General features: G+C 40.4%; 1 protein-coding gene across 3 annotated transcripts in view; it reads right to left on the bottom strand.

The window, feature by feature from the left end:
• The window catches only part of LOC136678598 (phosphatidylinositol 4,5-bisphosphate 3-kinase catalytic subunit beta isoform-like), a 50,325-nt gene extending 41,050 nt beyond the window's left edge, over positions 1–9,275 (bottom strand). For all 3 annotated transcript variants that reach the window (XM_066656643.1, XM_066656645.1, XM_066656644.1), the window contains exon 1: positions 8,990–9,275. The gene's annotated coding sequence lies outside the window, so the exon portion shown is untranslated. The remainder of the gene's footprint in view (positions 1–8,989) is intronic.
• Between the last annotated feature and the right edge of the window lie 7,021 nt (positions 9,276–16,296).

Raw genomic sequence — 16,296 nt, 5'->3', positions numbered from 1 at the left:
TGGTGGACAACAACTATAGAAGTTGCAATTAATTTAATGCAAAATGACGAAAGGGTGTGTTGTTTTTGGCTGCAATCATTCAATGTACAGTGGGACATCTGTGCACAAATGGCCCAAAGATCCCAAAATATCCAGAAAATGGACTAAATTTGTCAACTTTAAAACGGGCACTTTGGAAAGGACCATCCACTCACTCCGTTATCTGTAGCTCATTTCACTGGCACTTTTCCAACAATATGGGCATGTAAGGACACCAACGAAAGGTGTTCAAGAGCCTCTGTAACATGGAGGTAAACAGGGTAAGGACACTCACTTCGCCTGTTTTAGTTGGTGTTAGTTAACGTTAGCTTGACTCGCTAAACTCGGTGGCTCAGATTATACTCGGCTACGTAGCTGCATTACGGAGGTTTATAGTGTCGGATGAATTTGAGTTCGACTTCGATCACATTTACAAGAATAACGGTACCTATAAATTTGAGTTTAGCTTATTGCTAGGCTATTGTCATGAATAATGTTGGTTATTTAGCTAGCTAGATACTGTCATAACAGTCAGTCATAACGGTGTTTTACCGCGGCGTTGTTCGGCTGTTGTCCACCAGTGACGTCACGGTTGCGTTCAAGAATTTCCGTAGCGAGCTCGGGTTTTTCCGTCAATTTAATAAAATTGTCAGTTTTAAAGCAAATTAAGCTGCTATTTTCATTTTAATTCATACTTATATATGTCAGTAACTAAAATAATGTGAAATATTCATGGAGGTCCATTATGTGGTGCTTAGCCTTTAAGACAAAAGCCTCTCTAGGACAGAGTGCAGGCACTATAAACAACTTATAAACTCCTTTATGGCATATCCAATTTCATAAGCCAAATGGATTCAACAGGTGGCAGTAAATGTTGTATATTGTTAAACCTTAATGGTGCCATGTGCGATAATGAATAATGTACTACACTGTACACGCACAGCTCCTCGCTCCCTCTACAGTGAACTACATCAGTCAAACTACACTGTACACACACAGCTCCTCGCTCCCTCTACAGTGAACTACATCAGTCATAAACTACACTGTACACACACAGCTCCTCACTTCCTCTACAGTGAACTTCCTCAGTCACAAACTACACTGTACACACACAGCTCCTCACTCCCTCTACATGGAACTACATCAGTCATAAACTACACTGTACACACACAGCTCCTCGCTCCCTCTACAGTGAACTACATCAGTCATAAACTACACTGTACACACACAGCTCCTCGCTCCCTCTACAGTGAACTACATCAGTCATAAACTACACTGTACACGCACAGCTCCTCGCTCCCTCTACAGTGAACTACATCAGTCATAAACTACACTGTACACACACAGCTCCTCGCTCCCTCTACAGTGAACTACATCAGTCATAAACTACACTGTACACGCACAGCTCCTCGCTCCCTCTACAGTGAACTACATCAGTCATAAACTACACTGTACACACACAGCTCCTCGCTCCCTCTACAGTGAACTACATCAGTCATAAACTACACTGTACACACACAGCTCCTCGCTCCCTCTACAGTGAACTACATCAGTCAAACTACACTGTACACACACAGCTCCTCGCTCCCTCTACAGTGAACTACATCAGTCATAAACTACACTGTACACACACAGCTCCTCGCTCCCTCTACAGTGAACTACATCAGTCATAAACTACACTGTACACACACAGCTCCTCGCTCCCTCTACAGTGAACTACATCAGTCATAAACTACACTGTACACGCACAGCTCCTCGCTCCCTCTACAGTGAACTACATCAGTCATAAACTACACTGTACACACACAGCTCCTCGCTCCCTCTACAGTGAACTACATCAGTCATAAACTACACTGTACACGCACAGCTCCTCGCTCCCTCTACAGTGAACTACATCAGTCACAAACTACACTGTACACGCACAGCTCCTCGCTCCCTCTACAGTGAACTACATCTGTCATAAACTACACTGTACACACACAGCTCCTCGCTCCCTCTACAGTGAACTACATCAGTCATAAACTACACTGTACACACACAGCTCCTCGCTCCCTCTACAGTGAACTACATCAGTCAAACTACACTGTACACACACAGCTCCTCGCTCCCTCTACAGTGAACTACATCAGTCATAAACTACACTGTACACACACAGCTCCTCGCTCCCTCTACAGTGAACTACATCAGTCATAAACTTCACTGTACACACACAGCTCCTCGCTCCCTCTACAGTGAACTACATCAGTCAAACTACACTGTACACACACAGCTCCTCGCTCCCTCTACAGTGAACTACATCAGTCATAAACTACACTGTACACACACAGCTCCTCGCTCCCTCTACAGTGAACTACATCAGTCATAAACTACACTGTACACACACAGCTCCTCGCTCCCTCTACAGTGAACTACATCAGTCAAACTACACTGTACACACACAGCTCCTCGCTCCCTCTACAGTGAACTACATCAGTCATAAACTACACTGTACACACACAGCTCCTCGCTCCCTCTACAGTGAACTACATCAGTCATAAACTACACTGTACACACACAGCTCCTCGCTCCCTCTACAGTGAACTACATCAGTCATAAACTACACTGTACACACACAGCTCCTCGCTCCCTCTACAGTGAACTACATCAGTCAAACTACACTGTACACACACAGCTCCTCGCTCCCTCTACAGTGAACTACATCAGTCATAAACTACACTGTACACACACAGCTCCTCGCTCCCTCTACAGTGAACTACATCAGTCAAACTGCACTGTACACACACAGCTCCTCGCTCCCTCTACAGTGAACTACATCAGTCACAAACTACACTGTACACACACAGCTCCTCGCTCCCTCTACAGTGAACTACATCAGTCATAAACTACACTGTACACACACAGCTCCTCGCTCCCTCTACAGTGAACTACATCAGTCATAAACTACACTGTACACGCACAGCTCCTCGCTCCCTCTACAGTGAACTACATCAGTCATAAACTACACTGTACACGCACAGCTCCTCGCTCCCTCTACAGTGAACTACATCAGTCATAAACTACACTGTACACACACAGCTCCTCGCTCCCTCTACAGTGAACTACATCAGTCAAACTACACTGTACACACACAGCTCCTCGCTCCCTCTACAGTGAACTACATCAGTCATAAACTACACTGTACACGCACAGCTCCTCGCTCCCTCTACAGTGAACTACATCAGTCATAAACTTCACTGTACACACACAGCTCCTCGCTCCCTCTACAGTGAACTACATCAGTCATAAACTACACTGTACACACACAGCTCCTCGCTCCCTCTACAGTGAACTACATCAGTCAAACTACACTGTACACACACAGCTCCTCGCTCCCTCTACAGTGAACTACATCAGCTCCCTCTACAGTGAACTACATCAGTCATAAACTACACTGTACACACACAGCTCCTAGCTCCCTCTACAGTGAACTACATCAGTCATAAACTTCACTGTACACACACAGCTCCTCGCTCCCTCTACAGTGAACTACATCAGCCATAAACTACACTGTACACACACAGCTCCTCGCTCCCTCTACAGTGAACTACATCAGTCATAAACTACACTGTACACACACAGCTCCTCACTTCCTCTACAGTGAACTTCCTCAGTCACAAACTACACTGTACACACACAGCTCCTCACTCCCTCTACATGGAACTACATCAGTCATAAACTACACTGTACACACACAGCTCCTCGCTCCCTCTACAGTGAACTACATCAGTCATAAACTACACTGTACACACACAGCTCCTCACTCCCTCTACATGGAACTACATCAGTCATAAACTACACTGTACACACACAGCTCCTCACTTCCTCTACAGTGAACTACATCAGTCACAAATTACACTGTACACACACAGCTCCTCACTCCCTCTACAGTGAACTACATCAGTCACAAACTACACTGTACACACACAGCTCCTCACTCCCTCTACAGTGAACTACATCAGTCATAAACTACACTGTACACACACAGCTCCTCTCTACCTCTACACTGAACTACATCAGTCACAAACTACACTGTACACACACAGCTCCTCGCTCCCTCTACAGTGAACTACATCAGTCATAAACTACACTGTACACACACAGCTCCTCGCTCCCTCTACAGTGAACTACATCAGTCATAAACTACACTGTACACGCACAGCTCCTCGCTCCCTCTACAGTGAACTACATCAGTCATAAACTACACTGTACACGCACAGCTCCTCGCTCCCTCTACAGTGAACTACATCAGTCATAAACTACACTGTACACACACAGCTCCTCGCTCCCTCTACAGTGAACTACATCAGTCAAACTACACTGTACACACACAGCTCCTCGCTCCCTCTACAGTGAACTACATCAGTCATAAACTACACTGTACACGCACAGCTCCTCGCTCCCTCTACAGTGAACTACATCAGTCATAAACTTCACTGTACACACACAGCTCCTCGCTCCCTCTACAGTGAACTACATCAGTCATAAACTACACTGTACACACACAGCTCCTCGCTCCCTCTACAGTGAACTACATCAGTCAAACTACACTGTACACACACAGCTCCTCGCTCCCTCTACAGTGAACTACATCAGCTCCCTCTACAGTGAACTACATCAGTCATAAACTACACTGTACACACACAGCTCCTAGCTCCCTCTACAGTGAACTACATCAGTCATAAACTTCACTGTACACACACAGCTCCTCGCTCCCTCTACAGTGAACTACATCAGCCATAAACTACACTGTACACACACAGCTCCTCGCTCCCTCTACAGTGAACTACATCAGTCATAAACTACACTGTACACACACAGCTCCTCACTTCCTCTACAGTGAACTTCCTCAGTCACAAACTACACTGTACACACACAGCTCCTCACTCCCTCTACATGGAACTACATCAGTCATAAACTACACTGTACACACACAGCTCCTCGCTCCCTCTACAGTGAACTACATCAGTCATAAACTACACTGTACACACACAGCTCCTCACTCCCTCTACATGGAACTACATCAGTCATAAACTACACTGTACACACACAGCTCCTCACTTCCTCTACAGTGAACTACATCAGTCACAAATTACACTGTACACACACAGCTCCTCACTCCCTCTACAGTGAACTACATCAGTCACAAACTACACTGTACACACACAGCTCCTCACTCCCTCTACAGTGAACTACATCAGTCATAAACTACACTGTACACACACAGCTCCTCTCTACCTCTACACTGAACTACATCAGTCAAACTACACTATACACACACACAGCTCCTCACTCCCTCTACAGTGAACTACATCAGTCACAAACTACACTGTACACACACAGCTCCTCACTCCCTCTACAGTGAACTACATCAGTCATAAACTACACTGTACACACACAGCTCCTCTCTCCCTCTACGGTGAACTACATCAGTCATAAACTGCACTGTACACACAGCTCCTCCCTCCCTCTACAGTGAACTACATAAAACTGCACTGTACACACAGCTCCTCACTCCCCCTTCAGTGAACTACATCAGCCATAAACTGCACTGTACACACACAGCTCCTCACTCCCTGTACAGTGAACTACATCAGTCATAAACTACACTGTACACACACAGACAGCACTAGAGTTCAGATTCACACAGATGAATAAATATAACTAATGTGTGTTAGAAATATATACTGCAATGTTCAGTCATTTCAGTACGTGAAGCAAATTTACCCACAAGCAAATTTAATTGGCAAACAAGTCAACATCCCATTACCAAACATTAACAAGTGAGAGAAAAAAAAAAGCAACAACAAAAGAAAACAAACATAAGAGTCCTTTATGCCGTCTTTGCCCTATTATCTGAGTCATGGCTGCTGGAATAAAGCTGTCTTTGTATCATTTTGATTTACATTTTGAAGTGTTAAGTCTTTGCCCAGACAGAAGCAGTCTAAATTCAATATAGAAAAGGTGAGTGCAATCGGCCAAAATCAAATCCACTTTAACTGTTTTTAAATTACTTAACTTAAACAGTGTCAGATTTCCACACCACACCACCAACTTTAAGGATACTGACAACTGACAACATAAAATTCGGGTAAAAGGTCATCATGGTTTTATCAGTGTCAGCAAACACTGGTGACCCTTTCTGCACACAGCTTCAATATGAAATTCCGTTTAATTCTGAGTCAATTATTGTCTCAAGATATTTGTAAGAATGTACTCATTGCTCTGTCTGACCCTTAAAATGGAATCAAGTGTATGAAAATACTGTCTAAATCCATGATCATGTCATTATTCTTAGATAAGTTTCATTAAAGAAAGGACTCCACACACCATTTGACAAAGTCACATACAACTGTACCATGACAATCTCCTCATCCTGGAGCAGGCTAACCATGTATGTGCCAACCATGTGAGTGCCTTATTTCGTAGCAATTTGTATCTCAATTGCTGTTACTAATATCAAACACATTAAAACATTTATAAATAAGATTAAGAGCATTTTTAAGCCATCTATCATCACCTGCTCCTAATCTTTGATTTATGCCTGCTATATGCTTCATTCTAAACAAGAATTATTTGTCCATTTTAAATAGTAGTTTTACTCTCAAAATTTCTATTTTCAACTCAATATAGTAGCAATATTTAATTAACAGGTGTTTCTTAATATACAAACAAGTTTCTGGACCACTTTCTGTCATCCACCGTAATCACAGCCCTAAAAAAAAAACAATATATGAGCATGTTACAACAACATCATTATCCAACTCATCTAATCCTAGCTGAAGCATTCCTGCAGACAAAATGTAGATAACCCATCCAGTCTTTTATCCTTTATATGTGCTTTCCCTCTTTGGCATAATGTAATGAATGGGTAGTAAACTTATCATCCTCTGACCCATTGGGGGTAAAGTGGACCTTCAAGTGAATATACACTCTTGTTATAAAATGCTGTGGAAACTCATGTGGCTGCTGAACTCTATAATGAAGCAGCCTACCTCAGCATCAACTGACACGTCCAATGTGAGCTGGCACTGAAGGCATTCCTCAATACTTTTCCACAAGAAACACTTCCGAGCTGGGTGCAGCTGCCCAGACTTTATCCTGGGCATGGTAATATTACAGCGAGTGGCACCATGCGGTGTAGCAGACGAGAACAAATGCCAAATCACTAGTGGTCAGCGGTCAACACCTCACCCTGCCTACTGGTGCTGTAAGGAATGGGTGCACAAGACTAGCCAGTGTTGGGGAGTAGGGCAGGTGAGGCAACATTTACCATCACCACCTACACTCACCTCAGAACTGGTGGTGGGAAGGCTAGACCTCTGACATAGGTTGTGGCTTACTTGTACAATCATGGGCGCCCGTTTCACTATGCTGCTAGATACCAGCTTAAACTTGTCACTGCTGCAGCTAGGAATGCTGCCTGGTATGGCTGGAGGCACAGTACAGGGGTGGGACCAGATCAAAATGCAGCTTAATTCAGTCGACATAATCATTCTAGTGTTGCTACAGGGGAGGAGCTGAACAAGAAAACTACAGCTAGAGGAAGGAGCCCTGAAGACATGAAGTAATGCAAAACTGTAACTCCCATATGCGGCTGGGAAAAAAGCCGACCCCTTGTAAGAGCTAAACACAGGGCCAGGACAGTTTACCCTTGGGGCGGACGGGTGGGGGGATCTCGTGTGTCCTGCCACAGGCTGAGTTCTTTGGAGAGCTGGGGGGAGTAGCTCTTGGCCTGTTTTGTGGCCTCCACTGCTGAAAGGATTTTGTTTACTGCTCATTGTAGTAGTGTGTAATGGCAGTTTACTTTTGGGTTATGTTGTATTAGTTGTGTTTGTTTGTCACAGTGAATTTATAGGTTTGTGTGCATCCTACAATCCTCTTATTACGAGTGAAGACTGGGTTGGGAGATTTTTTTTAGCTTTTGTAAATGCAGTTGGAGAAATGCATGTTTAACCAAGTGCATTCTGGTTAATAGTGATATACTGTTCTCAACTACTTTGATACGGATGCCATATACATTCCCTAGATGTCCACAACCCTTTGTCCGATGGGTGTTAATAGGCAACAGACTGAGCCAACCATACATTTCATTAATTTAATAAAGAAACATTATGAGTAATGTACAGGAACATATCCGTTTGCTACAGACTTGTACCCAATTACCACCTGGAAATTTCATGAACTCATCACCCCCTTAACACACACACACATTATTTATTTATTTATTTATTTTTTTAAGTAGACTCCTCGGTGCATGTTCCTGTTTTGTCGTGTTTTCCGGACCGTTCACCTCTGGGTGCTGGTTGTGTTTTCGCTACAAACTGATAAAGCATCGATCAGCTACGGCCCATATTCACTGTGCGTTTGTTAAACGTCCAAATATTTGTTACGCTAACCTCAAACATTCGCCTATTTTAAACCATGAGGCCTGTCGTTTGCTCGACATTAACAGGAACTCTACAACGTGGACCAGCCTCAGTCTGAAAATACTTACACATTTATTATATGCACCCAGTATAAATATTTTGTTTTACGTGCCGTTCTAGACACTTGGTTTAAACGGTTGACACTCCGGGAAACAAACAAACAAACAAAACAAAAACAACAGAAAAGAGCACTGACCGACTCAGCCGATATGAGAGGCAGGTTCGGAAGACTTCTACTTCGAGGGTCACGAACATAGTAGTAGTCGGTACTGATGGATTGTTGTTGTAAATTAAAGTCAAACTTTAAAAATAGGGAAATTGTCAGTCTTTGCCGCTGGTGAGGCTAAGGAGCTAAACTCAATCTAAAAATGGCAACAACTACGTGTATTCGACTCATAACTTGGCTATAGACAATTTAGCTTGACAAATATTAGATTAAATGAAAGCGAATTATTCGACACAGCACCCGCATGTTTAGCGTGTTGTGGGGAAAAAATGCCACTCACCGCTTTTGGGTGTTCAACCGAGATGCAATGTCGGAAGCGTTAGTCCACTCGGTAACTACAAGGAAACAGAAAACTCTGGAGTTGTGCTGATTTCAATAGACCACATGCCTCTGCTGCTACGAAAAGATGAGAAAGTCGTAGGCCTGTGGTGTTCACGATCTCATTTCACTGCTCCCACTGCTGCTATTTCCTCTGAAACAGTGCTGCGCAGGTTAAAAAAATCGCTTCCTGGTTTTCAGGAGTCGAAATGGAATACACTTTTTTCCTGTAGTTTAGTTTCGTTTTGTTCGCCTGTTCCCTACTTTAGCGTTTTCGCAGCAGGACGCCGCTGACCTTTTCTACAAAGCAATTGCATTCTGTGCCGTGATTTAAGCCGGAAACCTAAACTTCTGAACCGCCCACGACGTGAAGCACGAAAAGGGCCACGTATTTATTTATTTATTTATTTATTTATTTATTTATTTATTTATTTTACCAAATATTCGTTCAATCCAAACCCAAAATGAAATCAGATCTTACTTTTAGGGACTTTTGTTTATTGTACTGAAACTGTAGTCACCTACTTTGCACAAACACATTTAACGACAGAGATTAAATACGTATTTCATCAGTTCATCAGTTTCATCAAAGAGTGAGCTAAACATCCATGATGTTAACACGTGACACATACATCCAGCTTATTTGCAGCAATCAGAAAAATACTGCAGTACTATTCATTTGTGCTAAAAACACAATGCAAAACTGCACCTGTTACCGTTATCTTTGACAAATTATAGATATTCCAGTACAATTTAAACAAGACAACAAACGTCCAATACTATTCATGTAAAACCCATATTATGGCAATCAGTTTCTACTTTGTACATGTCCTTTTGAATGACAACATACAATAACATGAATATTGCAGAAATCGGCTAAAAATAGCACATCTGAACTTACCTTGTACTTTCTAGAGTGTGATAAAAAGTAGCCAATGATAGTCAATGTTAGTCAACAATGATAGTCAACAGTCAATGATAGTCAAGTATCAATTTTTATATAAAGAGAACTTCTATGACTTTAAGACACCTTTGACCCATTGTGCACTGATTTGCATCTCAGTAACTGCTGCTGTTGTGCACTGATCACATCCCAGTTTACTGACAAAATGTTTCATGTCCACTAGGGTTTAATATTTTTAAAAAGATATATATGAATCAATTACAAATGTGTTTTCCCCCTTGCCCATCTGTATTTACTATTAAATATACTGGTGCATACATTGTTTTAAATATGGATGATGGATGATTATATCCACTAATGCCTCTAGCTGGCAGGAATTGATGGCCAATTTACCTTTATTCCAGATTAAAGTGGTCAGGGCTCTCACTTTAGCACTAGCTAAAGATAACTGTTATTATTATAACGTGGAGTAATGCAGAATTTTGACACTAGCCTGACTGATTGATTGATTGATTGATTGATTGATTGAATGATTGAGTCATTCATTAATTTCCTGTGCCTGCTTTATCTTGTTCAGGCATATTACAGTCTGGAGCCAACTCAGAATCATTGGGTGCAAGGCAGGAACGCACACTCAATGGATTCCAGTCAATCTGATCTCATATTCAGGCATGTGGACACTTGAATAGCCAATCAACCTACCAGCATGTGTTTTTAGACAGTGGGAAGAAACTGGAGAAAGTGCAGGAAACCCAAGCAGACACAAAAAAAAACTTCTCACCCAATAGTGTGTTTATATAGATTTTTTGAGAGCACCACAGTAAATACAACACATTTATTTTAACGAATACCTTTACCTTAACCAAACCTATTTGAGGGGATTCACCTGCACTGTAGTGCACACCTTCAGGACATCAGGACTGACATCTTACTGTTTGGTCTGGACCAATAATTTAGGTACAGAAATGAATGCCTAGAAAAACCTTAGAGTAAAACAGTAGAGTTCCAGTATCGTGTGCTTGGACTCTTTGAAAGCATGCAAAAGTTTGGCAACATACATGAAATTATTTAGAAAATCTATAAGTGATTATTAATAATTTATTATTGTAGATAAATCAATAAAAATGTATACATGACTGAACAACATTCATGAGAACACTGAGGAGAAATGACACACAAATCCGTATTAAATATTGTGATGATCAAATTAACAGGATGAGCAGTATAACCATCAAAACACCTAGAGCAGCAGGCAACCATTCCCAGCACACCCCACTCCCCAAACCAACCGCCAATATTCCTGCCAATACCACCAGCAACCATTCAGTTCCAATTCTGTTATAAACAAATACCGAATGTTTTGAAATGTGCAGTGTTGACATACATTATAAAAAAATTCAAAAACAAAAACCAGTATGTACATAAGTCTAGAATGTTTGCAATGTATAACTCTCCTTTTATTTCTTTAAATCCATAACGGTATATTAATAAAAAAAACTTTTCTAGGTTCTCAGTGTATGGTCTTTATACTGTGGGAATGTGGTGAAATGAGCTTTTAAAAGTTCAATATAAAAGATGTTTTCAGTGTATGATTGAGATTTTAATAGATATTTAGAGTTTATTGTCCTATTACTTCAGAATTCGTACAATAAAAATTAATTCTCTACATTCTTCAAAAATATAGTGGTGCTATGTGATCAATTATATAAAAAAAAACTAAATATCCATTTGCAGATGTGTAATTTCTCCATGTTCACACAGTAGTAATGTTTTGATAATATCTCTTATTTTTCTATAATATAGAAAAATAATTTAGTAAATTTTATTGAAATCATTTGGATTTTTGTTTTGAAAATTATTTAGACATTTTAACACATACCTTTTTTCCAGACAAATTGTTTAGTTGCATTTTATCACTAAGTAGCTATTAATAAAACTGTATAACAAATTTACATTTTCAATGTTTGCACTAAAAGTGCAAGTGTAGTTTTCTGCACCACACGGGGCAAATACAGAATGTTGTCATGCACATAAACTCAGAAAAGCAAGAGACCTGTTTAAAAGTGCAAGCTATGTGATATGGTTTGTGAATACTGCTGTGTTCTGTTGTAGTTTTATTGATAGGATCGATAAGTGTTCCTTCCTCACTTTTGCACTGTGTATGAATTTTCATATTTCCACTGTGTTTTCATTGTTGTAACATGGGTTTTTTCACTAATGTACAGATTAGAAATTCATTCATTCATTCATTATCTGTAACCCTTATCCAATTCAGGGTCACGGTGGGTCCAGAGCCTACCTGGAATCTTTGGGCGCATGGCAGGAATACACCCTGGAGGGGGCGCCAGTCCTTCACAGGGTAGATTAGAAATTAATTATTTTTTAAAGTGATATGTACTTTTATATTTTTGACTGATATAAATGCAGCTTATATTATGGGCTAATTAGAATCATAGATCTAGTATCATAAATTATTATTTACCCACTTTTTAAAATATAATATAATATTGTCAGCCCAATAAGTCAGATATCCAGTCCTGTGGCTGTGTTCTCGGCCCAGTGGGGCATGAGACAGTTTGATTTTCTAATCCAAGGAAGTCCCCAAATAAACCTGAGCTGGTTGTCACTGGTTCTAGGGTAAATTCATCTGAGCTCATTTCGTTTTTATTATTTTCAAATATATTCTTTTGGAAGTCAGAAAAAGGATCAATATTGGTTTTCTCAAGAGCAGTGGAGTGTGGATCAATTTCAGAATTGAAAAGGCCAAGAATCGCAGTTTGGTCTGAAGGACCTTTTTCTGGTGCAGATATGCTTTTGTCGGACATGTGCCATGCAGGTGTTAACATATGCTCAGGACTGAACCTGTCAAAGTTTTGAAATGGCAGACTCTGGTCTTGATCTGAAACCTCTTGGGCAAATTCATCAGAGGTATTTAACAGTGTTGATACCTGACTCTCTAAGCTACCCATTCCAAAGACTTCATTTTGAAATGGCTGATCATACACATGTCCTTCAGAATTTTGATTTGAATTGTTACTGTTTGTCTTTATGCCTGAGGTATCATTCTGAGTAAATGGTAAGTTGGAGGACACTAAAATGCATTCTTGTATGGAAGGTATATCCTCCACAGAAAATATATCAGGAACATCTAAGGTCATGCTATTGTTATTTTTATGAACTGACAATACTGTGTCTCTGGCATTATTTCCATTTTCTTCCATCCCTAATTCTGATGCTCCAAAAGAACCAGCACTGAGTTCTGCAGGTTCTGTGTTATAACAGAGCATATCATTTTTAAAATGTTCATCCTCTGCTGCTGATTCAAATAAATCCCTTTGACTGAAAACAGTTTTTGACTCATGTTCGTCAGGTAATGGTGCTTGTGAAGATTTCTCAACATTGAGAATTTCTTTCACATTTTCACTAAGTGTATTCAGGGAGGTTTTGTGTTCTGAAACAGTCATAGGATAAGTGGATTCTTGAGTTGATAAATCTGTCACCTGAATAGAAGATATCACACTTGCCTCTGTAGTTACTGGGGTTACAGAACTGCAGTCCACTTCCTCAAGATCACTTTGATTAGATGCTGTTTCCCTAAACATATCAGACTCTGACAATTGAACCAGTGTCAAAGGCAGAGACATGGAAACTCTGCTAGTGGTATCACTTATGGCATTGTCTCCGAAGGTATCTGTTCTATGATATCCTTCAGTTTTCATAATCATTATATACTCCTTTTCTATTGCTATCTTTTTTACTTCCTTTTCATTTGCTATATCACCTGTGCTTGTTGTAGCCTTTTCTGTTTCCTTCAGGCCTGTGTCTTTTTCTAAGCAAGAATTAAAGGGTTTACTTAACAGATTCTTCGGACTGGTGTCATTTAGTTTTTCTTCAGTCCCCTCATTGTCTTTTGGTGCACAAGTCAAGTTTTTCAACTGTGGGCTTTTCCTTTTAAAAAAGGATCCCATTTTAGAAGCCACTTTATCAGCTGTTTTTTTGTTGTAGTCTTTAGTACTAACATGTTTATCAGTGTTTTGTGAAGTACTTAGACCTTGACAGTCAATAATTTTCTTGTCATTTTCTAAAATATTCTCTTTGTTCTCAGTCTCGGATTTTACTGGTGGTGTTACTAAAGGTTGTACTTGAAGCACCTTAGAATGAATTTGATGTGAAATATCCTGTTTCGTCTCTACACCAGGAACAGAATAATTACTGGAGTCATCACATGGTTTAAGACTATTTTTACACTTTGTATTTGCTGAGACAATTTTTTCATCTTTGGCCAGGCTCCTCTCTCCATTATATTGATTGACTGTCAGCTTGCTATCTGCAGTACAATCACAGAAAGTCACATCTGCTTTGATTTCAAAAATGGTTTCTTCTTCTTTTGAATTCAATGTTGATGCAAAATGGACAGACCTTGTCATTGTTGTTTGAGATTTTTGATTTGAGGAAGAGTCTTGATGGCAGAAATCATTCTCCTTACTGCCTTGTATGTGTGTGCTTTCTTTAAGCAAAGAAGACTCTGGGAATATTTCTGAGTCTTCACATTGCACACGTTCATATGCAAATTGTGGGGGTGTATTCATGTGTTTTCTTGTAAAATGAGTGTATGATAGTTTTGACTTTTCTTGTATTGCAGATGATGTTGGTACTGTTCTGTCTATTTCATACAGACCAGATTTAAGCATTACTGTATTATGCATGTATCTGGATCCGCATTTTACCAGGGAATTTTCATGTTTTTTTTCCTTTGGATTAACCTGTAAATTGCCAATATATTTGGTTTCTTTGTCTTTTGGTGGCCAGCTAATTTTCAGTTTGTTTATAGTATTTGAGGAGGCTTTAGAGTTAGCAAGTCGGTCTCTGTTCTGTACACGTGAAACACTTAATTCACGATTAGACACTGGACTGATATTAGTATCAGATTTGGGGTTGTCTGTCATTTTATGCCAGGAATGTTTGTGTTGTTTGAATCCAAATACTTCATTGTAGTTTCCCTTTTGCTTGAATCGTTGCTGGTAGTGTGCTGTACAGTAGAACTCTCCATAGAGGGTAGAGTAATTGTGAATGCTGCAATGAAGCCAATAATGCAAAAAGTTCATTTATTGTGTAACCTTGGTTTATACACTGAACAATCACTGGATTAGGAACACTAACATTTCCTCTATGTTCATTGTCTGTTTTATCAGCTCCACTGACCACGCAGGAGCACATTGCAGCTCTAAAATTAGAGCTTTTGTCCATCTGTTTCTCTGCATACTTTCTTATCTCAATTTCACCTTCAAAGATCAGGGCACTCACAGGACCCCCACAGAGCAGGTGTGATGTGGTGGTGGATCATTCTCAGTGCTGCAGTGACACTGACGTGGTGGTGGTGTGTTAGTGTGTGTTGTGTTGGTGCAAGTGGATCAGACACAGCAGTGCAGCTGGAGTTTTTAAACCCCTAAGTGTCACTGCTGGACTGAGAATAGTCCACCAACCAAAAACATCCAGCCGACAGCGTCCTGTGTCACTGATGAAGGACTAGAGGACAAGCGACACACACTGTGCAGCTACTGTCTCTGACTTTACATCTACAAGGTGGACCAACGAGGGAGGAGTGTCTCACAGAGTGGACAGTGAGTGGACACAGGGTTTAAAAACTCCAGCAGCACTGCTGTGTCTGATCCACTCTACACCAGCACAACACACACTAACACACCACCACCACGTCAGTGTCACTGCAGCCCTGAGAATGATCCACCACCACATCACACCTGCTCTGTGGGGGTCCTGAGCACTGAGGAACAGGGAGAAAGGGGGGTGCAAAAGTATGGAGAGCAACAGATGGACTATAGTCTGTAAATGTAGAACTACAAAGTGCCTCTGTGTGATCAGTGGAGCTAATAATTAATACAAGGTAGGTGTTCCTAATTTAGTAATCGTTAACTGTATTTATAAAAGAAGAAAATCATTAATGTTTACTTCACAGTAACCTTAGCTGTTCATATATTAGGTTTCAACCATAACAGTCATATTCACATTTAGAACTGTTTAGTCATAATATCAACAATGTTTTAGATATTTTGACTGGATTAAACACTCACCTAAGTTTCTTTTTGCAGTGTTTACAGCAGAAACAGTCACTGTGGAATATGTATTTTTCAGCTACAATTCTCTCCATGGGATAAACTTGTGTCTGACATGAAGAGCAGAATTCTTTAGCACATAACAGGAACTGGAAATAAAATCACACATTACATATAAAAATGGATGTATATCTTAATAAGTAGCTAAAACCGGAATATTCAGAGTTTATAACAATGTCTGAAGTCAAAGTTTGAAGGGGCCATTCCAAGAGCAGCATACAATAATTACTTTGG

The sequence above is a fragment of the Hoplias malabaricus genome, chromosome Y (assembly GCF_029633855.1).
Source record: "Hoplias malabaricus isolate fHopMal1 chromosome Y, fHopMal1.hap1, whole genome shotgun sequence".
Taxonomy (NCBI): Eukaryota; Metazoa; Chordata; class Actinopteri; order Characiformes; family Erythrinidae; genus Hoplias; species Hoplias malabaricus.
The sequence above is the reverse complement of the archived record's forward strand: the minus strand, read 5'-3'. Positions and strand labels throughout refer to the sequence as shown.